Below are 13,491 nucleotides of genomic sequence, written 5' to 3'. Positions count from 1 at the left end.
CACACTTCTGGCCACATAGCGCTGATATTCACTGCACATGCCCATATTAACTTTTTCCAGCCAGGTGTTTTCCTTTTCCCATTCTTCCCTTTCTCTGAGGGGAACAAACATTGCTGCTCTAACGCTGGGCTCACACTGTGCGGTTTTAGGCCCATTTTGAGCCGATTTTTGAGTGATCGGACCGATTTTGGCCTTCATCGTGCGTCGTGTAGTATACGTGGGGTAACGAGAAGTGATTAACACCTCACGACCAGCTCCCGATCATCAATCGCTCGTGAGCCGCTCACACTGCTCGCGCGCAAACACGTAAACGCCGTGAAAAAGACGGAGCAGCACGGCAGTGCAGCGTGTGATCTGGACACAAGCGATGGAGGCACAACTTGTAGAACTTTGGAAAGCTCATCTGAGCCTTTTCGATGTGGCCTCACAAAATTATCACGACCACAACAACCGTGAAAATAGTTGGATTTACATGCTGCTCAGTCACAGCTGCCTGATCAATGTTTTTCATTAGCAATTTAGCAAAGTTGATGTGGTGGTGTGTCTGTGTGAGTGAAAGACAGAGAGAGCGAGCGACAGATTTTCTGTTATAACCTTCATGTTATGGAGGCACAGTGTGAGCACTCAGGTCGCATCAGAGCATCGGCCGTATAGTGTGAGACCTGCATCGTGACCTATGAACTTCTAACCCCTGCGAGTCAATCGTGCAGTTTGAGCAGGAGCTGAATAACGTGACTGAAAAAATCGCACAGTGTCTGCCCAGCTTTAGGTGTACTGTCGTCCGAGACTTGCACCGCAGTGTCGGCGTTTGTTTCCCTGTTGGCCATGCTTCTTGTTGTGGTCATCGGTTGTCTTCCGGTATTTTCTCCGTAAGCGACCTTTCCTCGACCAATGAGATGAGCGGTAATCTGAATTGTCATACTCGAATTGTCATAAGTGTGCTGTCAGCTCATTGGTCACAAAGCAGGAGAGGGGCTGGGAATTATGTTTTCCAACAAAGCGTTAATTCCATAAACATTTATAGACTACTTTTGATTCTCACTGTATTACGGGACAAAGTGCGTCCCTTATTAGCTCAATACGGGACGTGTACTTTTGTTTCTAAATACGGGACGATTCCGTATTTTAAGGGACGGTTGGCAACCCTAAACACAACGCATTACTCTCTGTGCCAAGCAGTTTATGAAAGGTAAACTACGGCATACAGAAAGGTAACTTTGAAAAGTCAAAGCCAATGAACAGATGTTACGTCGATACATATTCAGTGCAGACTGACGTTTTAAGAGTAATGAAGCAGGAAGGCTGCGGTGGTTCTCGGAAAGCTACACACGGAATAACAAGTCAGGCTTTTACCAAACATGTTTACAACGAACGAGCGATTCAGGTGAGCATCCTGTGCGGCTCTTTCCTCGGGTAAAGCACAGGTTTGTGAGCAGGTGTGAATTTCTCCAGAGAGGCAGGTGAGGATGTTTGAGGGCAGTCAGACTGGCAGGAGGACGAATGGGTCCTGAATGAAAGGAACTAAGTCGACGCTGAGCAAACAGCTAGCTGACTGATGTTAGTGGGACACGGTCGCCAGTCACAACCTGGGAGGAGCCCATTTAGGCAAAAGTCCACTAAACACACACAACCGAGCCATGACCTCCAAACTTCATGTAACAACAAAAGGTGTAGCTGGTTAGCTAGCTGAGCGCTAACCAGTTTCACCGCGCTCCGACCAAACTCACCGAACCAGCCGAGCGCGCCACAAAAACGCAACCTTTGCACATCCGCTAAGACAAAACTCTGCTTACATCTGGCTTCCTCCGTTGTTCTCACGTGTCATAAATTTAGAGTCACATAGGGTTTTGGCTTTGCAACTTCTGATTGGTGGAAGTGACGTGAACGCGGTATCATTACCGTGATTCTATTGGCTCAAATTATTAAGAGGTGTTAATCATGCAAATTGCCCAATAGCAGCCGAAGTTACAACCCCTCAGAGTTTAAAGCGCCAGAGTCCATTTAAACTGTCCACGTGCAGGGCAGAAAGGACCACAGGCTGTGAATGTGTGGTTAATTCTTCAAAAATATTCCAAAAACAAGCATTTTTAGACATCTTAATGAAATTAAATCAACGCCTGAATTGCAGTAATTTTTCACTGTTTCGCTTTAGATGATGTTGATTACTGATTTTCTGAATAAATGCACCAAAGCATATTTTTAAAGGAGGAAAAAATCTACTTACTTTTTGTGTTCCAGGCTCAGCAACTGTGACACAGTAACACCTGCTGCAATATTTACACCTCTTCATTTTGATACCAAGATTGTTTACACAGAGTTTGTAATTGCAGAGAAATACTCACTGTGGGCTCAGAAAGCCCTTTGGGTAGGAACAGGGTAGATATGGTACAAACCACTGCAGGATATAATAGGATATAATAGGATATTATGGTCCACAGTATCGAACGCTGCACTGAGGTCTAGCAGGACAAGCACAGAGATGAGTCCACTGTCAGAGGCCATAAGAAGATCATTTGTAACCTTCACTAAAGCTGTTTCTGTGCTGTGATGAGCTCTGAAACCTGACTGAAACTCTTCAAATAAACCTCTGCAGATGATCTGTTAGCTGTTTGACATCCACTCTACAAAATTACTTTTCCATAACAAAGCAGCCTAAATGGGTTTTGTATCATTAGTTTAGAGATGGCACGATACCACTTTTTTATGTCCGATACCGATATCATAAATTTGGATATCTGCCGATACCGATATGAATCCGATATAGTGTTTTTTAAATATCTTGCTGCATTTTGTATAAGTTCATACTCAAGTTTAAAACAACAACTACACTAAAGCTATTCTGTTATACCTGTATACAAAAAAAAATATTTCATAGTTCAGCAATACTGATCAATCTAATAAACTTAGACCTACACCATCCTCCCTATTCTGGTATTTTAAAGAGTACTTAGCGTAAATATTAAGCAACCTAACTAATAGGGTTCCAACTCCCAGCAACAACAAAAATAAATAAATAAAAAATAGGGAACCACCCCTCACGCTCCACCTCATGATGCTTAATCGACGTAATCAACCTTAATTTGATGCAGTGTGAAAAAAAATGCACAGAAATCAATTATTTTTCAAGAAATATTAAATAGATTCAACATCTTTCTTCAACAAAATTGCAGACTGCACAGATGGTACCTTCCCAAAGGAAAAAGTACTATAGCTTACTAGGGTATATATATTAGACTTAATAGTTACTATATACAGTAATTGACTTCTATTCATTTTACATCAAATTAAAACTTTGGGTGTCAGATAATTATTTATTAAAAGCTCGACATTTTAAATGAGAATAAGAAAGAAAAGTATGTCTTTGTGCCCCCTTTTTCCTGTTCATGCCCTATCGGCCCCCCTGGCTAAACTTTGCTAGATCCGCCCCTGCACAGTTACCAGCGTCAGCTACGTAGAAAAAGATCCTCGAGTAGAAAGTAATATTAAATAAATTCTAACAATAGCTGATCAAGCTTAAACGTGCTGCTGTTGTTCAGCCGCTGGTTTCCTCTTTCTGGTGCAAAGTGGGCCAAAAGCAAACAAGAGAGACGATCAGCTGATCATTGATCAGTTTCACGATTGAAGTAGCAGCCGGAGAGCGAGAGGCAGTCGCTCCATATATCGCTCGTTAAGCTTAACGCAGGAATGCTTTACAAACATTCAGAGATGGACTTACACACTTGCTTTACTTCTCTCGGGATAACTTTGTCGGAGATGAAATGCCGGGTTGCTAGCGAAGCTCCACATGCTATCCAGACCACCGACAGGTCCCGCATGCCACAGCTGCTCTATCACGTGATGCATACTGCTCCGACGTGCTAACGTTCTGAGGTGAGTTACGGCGTGTTGCAAGTTTTGTGAGGTGCTTTCGTGATATTTAATGGATCGGATTACATTTTTTATTTTTCTCCGATATCCGATCCAGTAATTTAGGTCAGTATCGGACCGATACCGATACGTAATATCGGATCGGTCCATCTCTACATTAGTTTAAAACAAATCTAAAATTATTGCTAAATGTGGATCGGGGCGATCGTGGCTCAAGAGTTGGGAGTTCGTCTTGTAATCGGAAGGTTGCCGGTTTGAGCCCCGGCTTGGACAGTCTCGGTCGTTGTGTCCTTGGGCAAGACACTTCACCCGTTGCCTACTGGTGGTGGTCAGAGGGCCCGGTGGCGCCAGTGTCCGGCAGCCTCGCCTCTGTCAGTGCGCCCCAGGGTGGCTGTGGCTACAATGTGGCTGCCATCACCGATGGGTGGATGACTGGATATGTAAAGCGCTTTATAAATACAGGCCATTTACCATTTATCCACTTTAATACGGAGAAGCTTCACACATGTACAGGTCTGAGCTGTGTGTGATGATTGATGAAGTTCCTTTGTTTTTATGGAAATGTTGAGCCTGATTCATAAACATTTATTGAACTGAAGAGCAGCAGGAACATTTCTCCACACAGAGTGGGAGACGGATGTGTGGCCTGCAGGCAATGTTGGGTGTAATGCATTTCAAAGCCACCAGGTTACAAAGTTACTGTAATCACATTACATTTTTTAATAACGTAACATTTTACTGTGCTAAATTCAGTAATTACATTAAAGTTCATGTTACTGGTGTTACAAAGGTTGGTCAGCCGGGCGCATATAAAGAAAAACACAAACCGCCTCCATTTCTACAGTAGAATCACCATGACGACCACTCTACTTGGTTTTCAAAGTAGAAAATGTAAAAAATGATTATAAGCGTGTCCTCATTAGGACAGGGGTTTGTGTTGTGTGTGTGACTGTGGCTATAGGTTTATATTGTTAACCGGTGTTTATGTGAAAATGTATTAAGAGAGCCATGTAAAATGGGCTGTATTTGTAAAGCGCTTTACTTGGTCCTAAGGAGCCCAAAGCACTTTACACTTTACGCAATCATTCACACACTGGTGATGGCAGCTACAGTGTAGCCACAGCCGCCCTGGGGCGCACTGACAGAGGCTGCCGGACACTGGCGCCACCACCAGTAGGCAACGGGGGAAGTGTCTCGCCCAAGGGCACAACAACTGAGACTGTCTGAGCCGGGGCTCGAACCAGCAACCTTCCGATTACAAGACGAACTCCCAACTCTTGAGCCACGATGGCCCCGCTGAGTAACGAGTAGAGCAACAAATTACTTTCTCCAGCGAGTAAGCAAACAGCTCTTCTGTTCCAGCTTAGACGGAAAAACCTCGATAATGCTTTAAAACTACACAGCAGCACAAAATCACCTAAACCAGTGTCCTGGTCTGTGTCCCTGTCAGAGGAAGTTCACAGAAGTATAAATAAAGTACGATAAAAGGCTTCAGCCTGAATCTGATGCACAGTCACATGCATCTTTTTTTCCTTTTGTGTTTTGTAAATATTATTAAATGTTATTCACTTGTAAATTTGAAGCCCCATGAAGCGACTGTTGTTGTGATTTGTGGCTATATGAATAAAACTGAACTGAATTGATGTGATTTTTAACCTCCTGTAATAAGCAATAGGCAGGTTAATAAAGCCGTGCTCTGTGATGCATCATGGACAAATAAACCCGACTCCTCCCTGATCGTACGATCCCACAGCACCGGACAGTTCATTGGTTTCATTCAGTCCTTCCACCTGTGAGCTGCACCACAGCTCCTGTAACACTGACTGAGCCACAGCACAGAGCCCCACAGGGACCCCAGGCCGAGTGTGGACGGAGGGACGTGTGCTCGCGTTGACCAACAAGCCATCAATCAGCAGCTGATCTGACAAGAGGCCCCAAAGACCAGTGACTCAGAGCAGTGACCGCCGGGACCCCCGCGTGGTCCATCAGTGTCACCATCCTTCTGCCGGCCAAGCGAGACATCCGTCTCAATCATCCTCCACCAGCTCACTGGGAAAGTTCCCATGAGCCACAGAGAGGTGAGGTCGGGCTGGGGGTGGATTTAGCAGAGAGAGAGGAAAAAGAGTAGTGAGGAGAAAAGAAATAAGAAAAAGCTCTGACCTCCAGGGCTGAAAACTGCAGTTCCTCTAACGGCCTCTAGAGGCTCTAGATCAGATTCACCTCTGCACCAAAACACCAAAACAAAGACAGCCAGCATGAAATGAACGGTCAGAAATACTCAAGTATTTTATGCAGTGATGAAGTATTTGTACTCTGTTATCTCCATCTTTACACTAAATGCAGTTTAAAGTGAGTTTCTGAATCCCGGCTGCAGATGTTCTGACTGTACTGCATGTTATTAAAGACAATTTGTTAGGTACACCTGTCCATCTGCACATTGGCATAAATATATAATCAGCATCATGACAGCAGGTCAGAGCATTCAGTCATGCAGACATGATGAAGACCAGCTGCCAACGCTCAAACTGAGTGTCACAATGAATGACGGCGACTGTGGTTGTTGTTTCAGAAACGGCCGGTCTGCTGGGATTTTCCCACCAACCATCTATGAGTTACAGAAAAGTCTAAAAACCAGGAAAATACCAGCAAGCAGCAGCTCTCATGTCAGGAGAGTAGATAAACTGCTTCGAGCTCATAGGAAGGTCAACAGGAACTCCAGTAATCACTTGTTACAACAAAGGTCTGCCGAAGAGCATCTCAGAGCCTTGAAGCAGATGGGCCACAGCAGCAGAAGAGCGCAGCGGTCAGCTGTCGAGGCTGCACTTCACACAGACTCAGCAAAACTGGACAACAGGAACTGGAAACAGCGCCTGGTCTGATGAGTCTTGATTTCTGCTGGAGCACAGTTTGGTAGGAGCTCGTGGATCCTCGTGTCTGCATCGTTATATTAGTGACTGGCTGGAGGCTAAAAGACATGAGCCTGATCTGTGGAAACCATAGACGACATCATGGTGCCCTCATCCCTCTTTTTTAAAAACAGCCGTTTGGAAAAAGTATAGAGATTTCATGTAAACGCCATCATGACGAACTCAGGCGTCAAATGGGACGAACCATTTTCCTTGGGTTAATATTTGAGCTCAAACTTGCATCCATGCTTTTTGCAGAACACTAACATGAGAAGATAAGACGGATCTTATCTAAAGTCACGTGGCCCGACCGTAGCGCTGACTGAACCCATTAGCGTGCAGATATCTCGCGAGGTTGAGACACAGCAGCTGACAGATTCGCCGCCGCTCAGCGGTCTGTCGCAGACAAACAGCACGCAGACATTACAGTTTTTTGTGAATGCTTAAACCCTAACTGTGATTCCTGTAGCACAATCTCTAAAACTATTCAGACTTATAGCAAAACCACTCACTGAGTTTGCAAAACTAAAAGCACAAAAACTGCTTTGCACTCAGTTTGCAATTTTGTAACACACACTTTGCAAAACTGTAGGCACAATTCACTGCACAACACTCAATTACCAAATTTCCAACACACTCCTAGCAAAAGTATACACATGTGTGGCTATCATTAACACTAATTTGCCAACTGTCTGGCACACTTTCACATGTGAAAACTTCTTTAGATAATTAGTTCACTTTGCAATCAGCCTAAGCACTATAATACAGGTAAGCTGTGTGTGCGGAGTACAATGGAGGGAGCAGGAAGAGTGAGAAGTAGAGGAGGCCGAGGAAGAGGACGTGGAGGTGAAGAAGTAGGATGAAGAGGACGACAAGGACAAGGAGGAGCAAGAGGAAGATGAGGAGGGGGGAGAGGAAGATGAGGAGGGGGGAGAGGAAGGGTAGGAAGAGTAAGAAATAGAATTGCTGATGACATCAGCGCTACAATAGTGGACCATGTCATCAACCGTGGAATGACCCTGAGGGTAGCTGGCCAACGGGTCCAGCCTAACTCGAGCCGCTACACTGTAGCAAGCACCATAAGGACATCTTGAAATGAGAATCGGTGAGCACAGTCACTTCGCACAAAGATTTGTAGCACTGCCATATGCCAATGAGAAACACACCAATACCATTGATGTAAAAATACTGAAATTGTTACTTTACAGAGTTGCTAGATGACCAGATGCTGGGGCAGAGGAAGCATGTTCACTGCAGACCAAGTAACCCATATAGTCATTATGGCGATTGCAAATAATCCTATACTTGGAAATAAACACTTGTGTTTGTTTTGATGTGTTTGAATAAACACCAGTACTTGAAGTTTGGATCCCTCTATGCTTATGGATCTATGACAGAAGTATGAGCTCAAACTGACATGGCCTACCTTGTGCACAGAGGAAGCAAAAGCCAGATGTGTTTTGAATTCATACCATCAGTGTGCAGTTGGCGCATTGTGTGCTTAGTAGATGATGGCTTGTGTGTACTGTTTGATACGGAAACACCATTTTTACGAAGGTGTGGAGAGTTAATCTAGCTGTGTTTGCTTTTGCAAGAGAACTACAATGTTTTGATGATTGGGTGACAGGTTTTCTTATTTGTGTGAAGAGTTTTGCAAAATTAGCCAATAGTTACAAAAAATGTGCTTAAGCAATCAGAAAAAACTGTAATACTGAAACACAGTCGTCTTTTCTTCACACAGCAGCGGGGACGGTCACAGCATTATTCAGCATTTGATCCTGTGATCCATTTTTCATGATTTCATGTCTTTGAACAAACTCGAGCTGAGGTCGAAGCTCCTCCAGCTCCGCAGCATAAAACACAGTCACTCAGATGTCTGACAAAGCTGCAGACACTGTAACAGCTGTCTGGCGAGTAAGGAGCGGCTAGCAGGTCCAGCGGGCATGTGGTGTGGAGGTTAGCCGAATAACCCGAAGCCAGTCGGTTAAATCCAATAACAGACCTTTATTCACCGTCAGCAACATTACACTTTATAAGCCAGGTCTCCTCGGCTGTACTCGTCCGAGCCTACATGCGCGGGGATTGGTATCGCCAGCGCCAGCTTGTCACAACAGTAAGGTGTTTTCTTGGAGAATGGAACATGAGCAGCATGGAATGGCTGCCGCTAACAACACACACCCACTAGGAGACCCCCATAGCTACTACAATAGTTGGGCAACCCCCCCTAGTGGTGCTATAACCCAAAAGGGTTGTTACATCACACAGAGTAAAGACACAGTTAAGACTTTAGTTGTAAATACATGCAAAATGAAAATAAAAAGGAAAGCCTCTGAAATGTGCATAAAAACAACAAAAACATCAAATCACTGACAGGATACAAGAAGAACCATCAGGACTGTGTTGGACTAAAATAAAGACTACACTCCACAGCAGAGTAAGCGCTTCCTGGTTTGATCCCCGAGCGTCTGTTTTATTTTTCGAACAAGCATCAACCTGCAAGAAGAAGCCCGGCTTACGATCAAAAGGCTGCAGTTCCTCTGGGGTCCAGCAGGGGCAGCAGTGAGTCAGTCCCAGTAAACTCGCATGTTAAAACTGTACAGCAGAAATAAGCACGTTTACAGGCTGATTGTTTGCATTGTTAGGGGCGTGGCCTCTTTGACTGCAGTCCCTGACCTGGACCTGAGGACCAGGTTTTAATGTTTAATGCAGAACGTTTGCTGGATTCAGCACGATCACACCTTTCCAGTAAATAAATCTACCTGCTGTAAGTAATTTTCTCAGTCTTCTGTCCAATTGGAGCAGAGGAGTCGCCCCCTGCTGGTCATTAGAACAAATGCAGGTTCAGTGAGTGCTGCTTGTGTCCACTCTGACCTTTAACATAGTTTACTGCTGAATAACAAAGAGCGTGACTGTGCGGCGCTGAACCTGAGCCCCGCTGACCCTAGAGGAAGATGCTGATGGAGAAGCTTGTCCATAATGCATGCTGCAGGTGAGCGCTGCTGTGATGCAGGTTAATTATTTATTTATCTGGTGTTGCTGAAAGTTTCATCTGTAAATCTGGCCCTGTTGTGCAGCTCCTAGAGGACCAGTTTCACAGGAACATCCTCTGTGAGCAGAGCTGCAGGGAACCTGATACACAACATGAAAAAGGAAGGCCGGCTTGCAGTGCAGTACACTTAAGCCGAGCTCTTTATGTACCCAGTTTGTGCTGACTCTGGGTTTGAGCAGGAGGCAGAGCGGGGAGAAACCTCGATGAAATATTTAGTGAATGTCTCAGAGAAAAAGGGAGCGAGTGCAGCGTGCAACAAAACGATTTATTTACGGTACGCGCCGACATTTAGAGAGGAAACACTGCAGGTGGAGACGTGTGAGGAGGAAACGATTAAACATTTACTGACACACCTTTGTGACAGTGTTTGCAGTGGCAGACGTTTACTAATCAGGACATTTTCACCATATTTTTCTTCATCCTTTTCCAGCGTGCCTTTGAGCAGCAGCAGCAAAAACAAACATCTGTGCTGCAGATAACCACACACAGCTGTAGGTGGAGCGCTGAGCACAGAGGGAGACTACAGGCTGTCTGAACATTTGTAAATCACAGTATTTACTCACTCATGTCTTCTTCTTTTAATTTCACCCTGAAGCTCTGAGATGAGCTTTAGGGTGCAGTGAGTGGGTGCAGTGCTCAGGCTGCACGCTCCTGCAGTGAGCGTGCAGCCTGAGCACGGATAACAATGACCTCATTTCATGAAGTATTCATTCAGCCCCCCATCCTCTGCACTTTAACTGTCCCGCACACTTTAAATCACTCATTAGCCTCAAACAGGGAAGCCCTGCCCACATTATTCCACAACTGTGACATCATCCATCCATCATCCATCATCTGTCCATTCATTATCCTTCCATCCATCCATCCATCCATTATTCATCCATTGAAGAGTTTCAGTCAGGTTTCAGAGCTCATCACAGCACAGAAACAGCTTTAGTGAAGGTTACAAATGATCTTCTTATGGCCTCTGACAGTGGACTCATCTCTGTGCTTGTCCTGCTAGACCTCAGTGCAGCGTTCGATACTGTTGACCATAATATCCTATTAGAGCGATTAGAACATGCTGTAGGTATTACAGGTACTGCACTGCAGTGGTTTGTATCATATCTATCTAATAGACTCCAGTTTGTGCATGTAAATGGAGAGTCCTCTTCACACACTGAGGTTAATTATGGAGTTCCACAGGGTTCAGTGCTAGGACCAATTCTGTTTACATTATACATGCTTCCCTTAGGCAGCATCATTAGAAGACATAGCATACATTTATACTGCTATGCAGATGACACCCAGCTCTATCTGTCCATGAAGCCAGATAACACACACCAATGAGTTAAACTGCAGGAATGTCTTAAAGACATAAAGACCTGGATGGCTGCTAACTTTCTGCTTCTTAATTCAGATCAAACTGAGGTTATTGTACTCGGCCCTGAAAAGCTTAGAAATATGGTATCTAACCAGATTCTTACTCTGGATGGCATTACCTTGGCCTCCAGTAACACTGTGAGGAACCTTGGAGTCATTTTTGACCAGGACATGTCCTTCAACGCACATATTAAACAAATATGTAAGACTGCTTTCTTCCATTTGTGCAACATCTCTAAAATTAGAAATATCCTGTCTCAGAGTGACGCTGAAAAACTAGTTCATGCATTTATTACTTCCAGGCTGGACGACTGTAATTCATTATTATCAGGATGTCCTAAAAACTCCCTGAAAAGCCTTCAGCTGATCCAAAATGCTGCAGCAAGAGTCCTGACAGGGACTAGAAAGAGAGAGCATATTTCTCCTGTTTTGGCTTCCTGGTAAATCCAGAATTCAAAATCCTGCTCCTCACATACAAGGTCTTAAATAATCAGGCCCCATCTTATCTTAATGACCTTGTAGTACCATATCACCCTATTAGAGCACTTCGCTCTCGCTCTGCAGGCCTACTTGTTGTTCCTAGAGTATTTAAAAGTAGACTGGGAGGCTGAGCCTTCAACTTTCAGGCCCCTTATCATTACTGATTATTAATCTCTGGCTCGCTGTTTTCACCCCAGTCGGTCACTGGTTCTGCTGGAGGTTTTTTCTTCCCATTGTCACCAACTGTGTTTGCTTATAGGGGTTCATATAATTGCTGGGGTTTTCTGTTGTCTCTGTATTATTGTAGGGTCTTTACAATATTAACTCTTTAAGGTTCGTGTTTCACCCACTCCCACAGCATGTCTGTGACACAGACAGATAATCAAAGATACCATACTGTACTCATCTTAAATCATTACTTATAAAAACACAAAGATACTGCTGATGTCTTGATGTCACAGGTAGATTCACAGGTTTGTACTTACCTCATCAGGTATCTTCAGGGTTAACGTCCTCTGCTGTGAAGCTGGGTCATTTCTGTACTTGTGAACCTGACCTGCTCCAGAGCTGGTTTTCCTGATGGTCTCAGATGCAGCTTCAGACCCTTATTTAGTTTTTTCTGAAACCTCCAAATAATTTTATATCTGTATGAACAGCTACACTGCACCTGCTGACCACTTTTTGTTCTTCACCCTCGGAGTTAAACTTCACAGAGGCTGAAAGAACAAAACCTGAAACCAGGGGTGTCTAACTCCAGGCCTCCAGGGCCGTGTCCTGCAGGATTTAGACATGTCCTTGATCCAACACAGCTGATCTAAATGGCTGAATGACCTCCTCAACATGTCTTGAAGTTCTCCAGAGGCCTGGGAATGAACTAATCATGTGATTCAGGTGTGCTGACCCAGGGTGAGATCTAAAACCTGCAGGACACCGGCCCTCGAGGCCTGGAGTTGGACACCCCTGCCTTAAACTGTCTTCAAACATTCATTTAATGAAGCATTTGATTATAACCCATCAGATGATGACAGCCCTGAGAGATCAATAAATCTGCTCCATCTCGCAGTCACATTTTTATTCTCCTGTTTCTGTCAGGCTAAACTTTATTACTACAGCAGCTCTTTCCCAGTCTTACTGACCAAAGTGCTTAAAGCACGCACACACTCACAGCGCTGTCTGCAGCAGCTGTTACTTTCAGTCGTATAACATTAACCTCTTCGTATATTCTCTATACTGTCAGTGAGCAGAAACGGCTTCGGCTCAGCGGAGAGATAAAACAACGATTTCCACCTGCTTCCTAAAATCCAATAAATCCAGCATGAGTAACAACACGTACTCCTCTCTGCTACTAATTCTCTGCTGCTTGCTTCTGCCCCAATCAGAATGGAGGGTGCTGTAAAGCGGCTCGTGGTGCAGGGGCGGATCTAGAAGGGTGGCATGGGGTGGCAAGTGCCACCCTAGTTTTACATATGACAGTGTTCAAGTAAGATAGCATTAACAGTTTGAGCGTAGTTACAGTCAACAGTCTCTATTTCAGCCCATATTGAAGGTTCGGACTTCAAAGGATGATTTTAAATTTTAATTACAGTTCAGTAAATCCAGAGTTATGATTAAAAGAATATATAAGCCATGCTTTTCTCTAAATACTGCGAGCGAGTTTTTAGATGTGGGAACATTGTGACGTTTCGTGTGGAGTGTGTAGTTGCTGTTTTGTTTTGTGTGTCAGTGAGGGCACTAATGAATGTCACAAAGGCACGTTGCAACGTAAACACAGTCACCAGGTAGAAAACCAGCGCAGTGATACAGCTGCTGCTGTCAGGCCTGCAGCTT

General features: G+C 44.4%; 1 long non-coding RNA gene across 1 annotated transcript; it reads left to right on the top strand.

Moving 5' to 3' along the window:
• The first annotated feature begins 7,736 nt into the window (after positions 1–7,736).
• On the top strand, positions 7,737–8,131 carry LOC145428778 (uncharacterized). Its single transcript, XR_013909098.1, has 2 exons — positions 7,737–7,878; positions 7,982–8,131. It is a non-coding gene; the product is annotated as an uncharacterized LOC145428778 (long non-coding RNA).
• Positions 8,132–13,491: the final 5,360 nt, after the last annotated feature.

Source organism: Astatotilapia calliptera, chromosome 5, assembly GCF_964374335.1.
Source record: "Astatotilapia calliptera chromosome 5, fAstCal68.1, whole genome shotgun sequence".
Taxonomy (NCBI): Eukaryota; Metazoa; Chordata; class Actinopteri; order Cichliformes; family Cichlidae; genus Astatotilapia; species Astatotilapia calliptera.
Note: the sequence above shows the minus strand (reverse complement) of the source record. Positions and strands in the feature narration are given on the sequence as shown.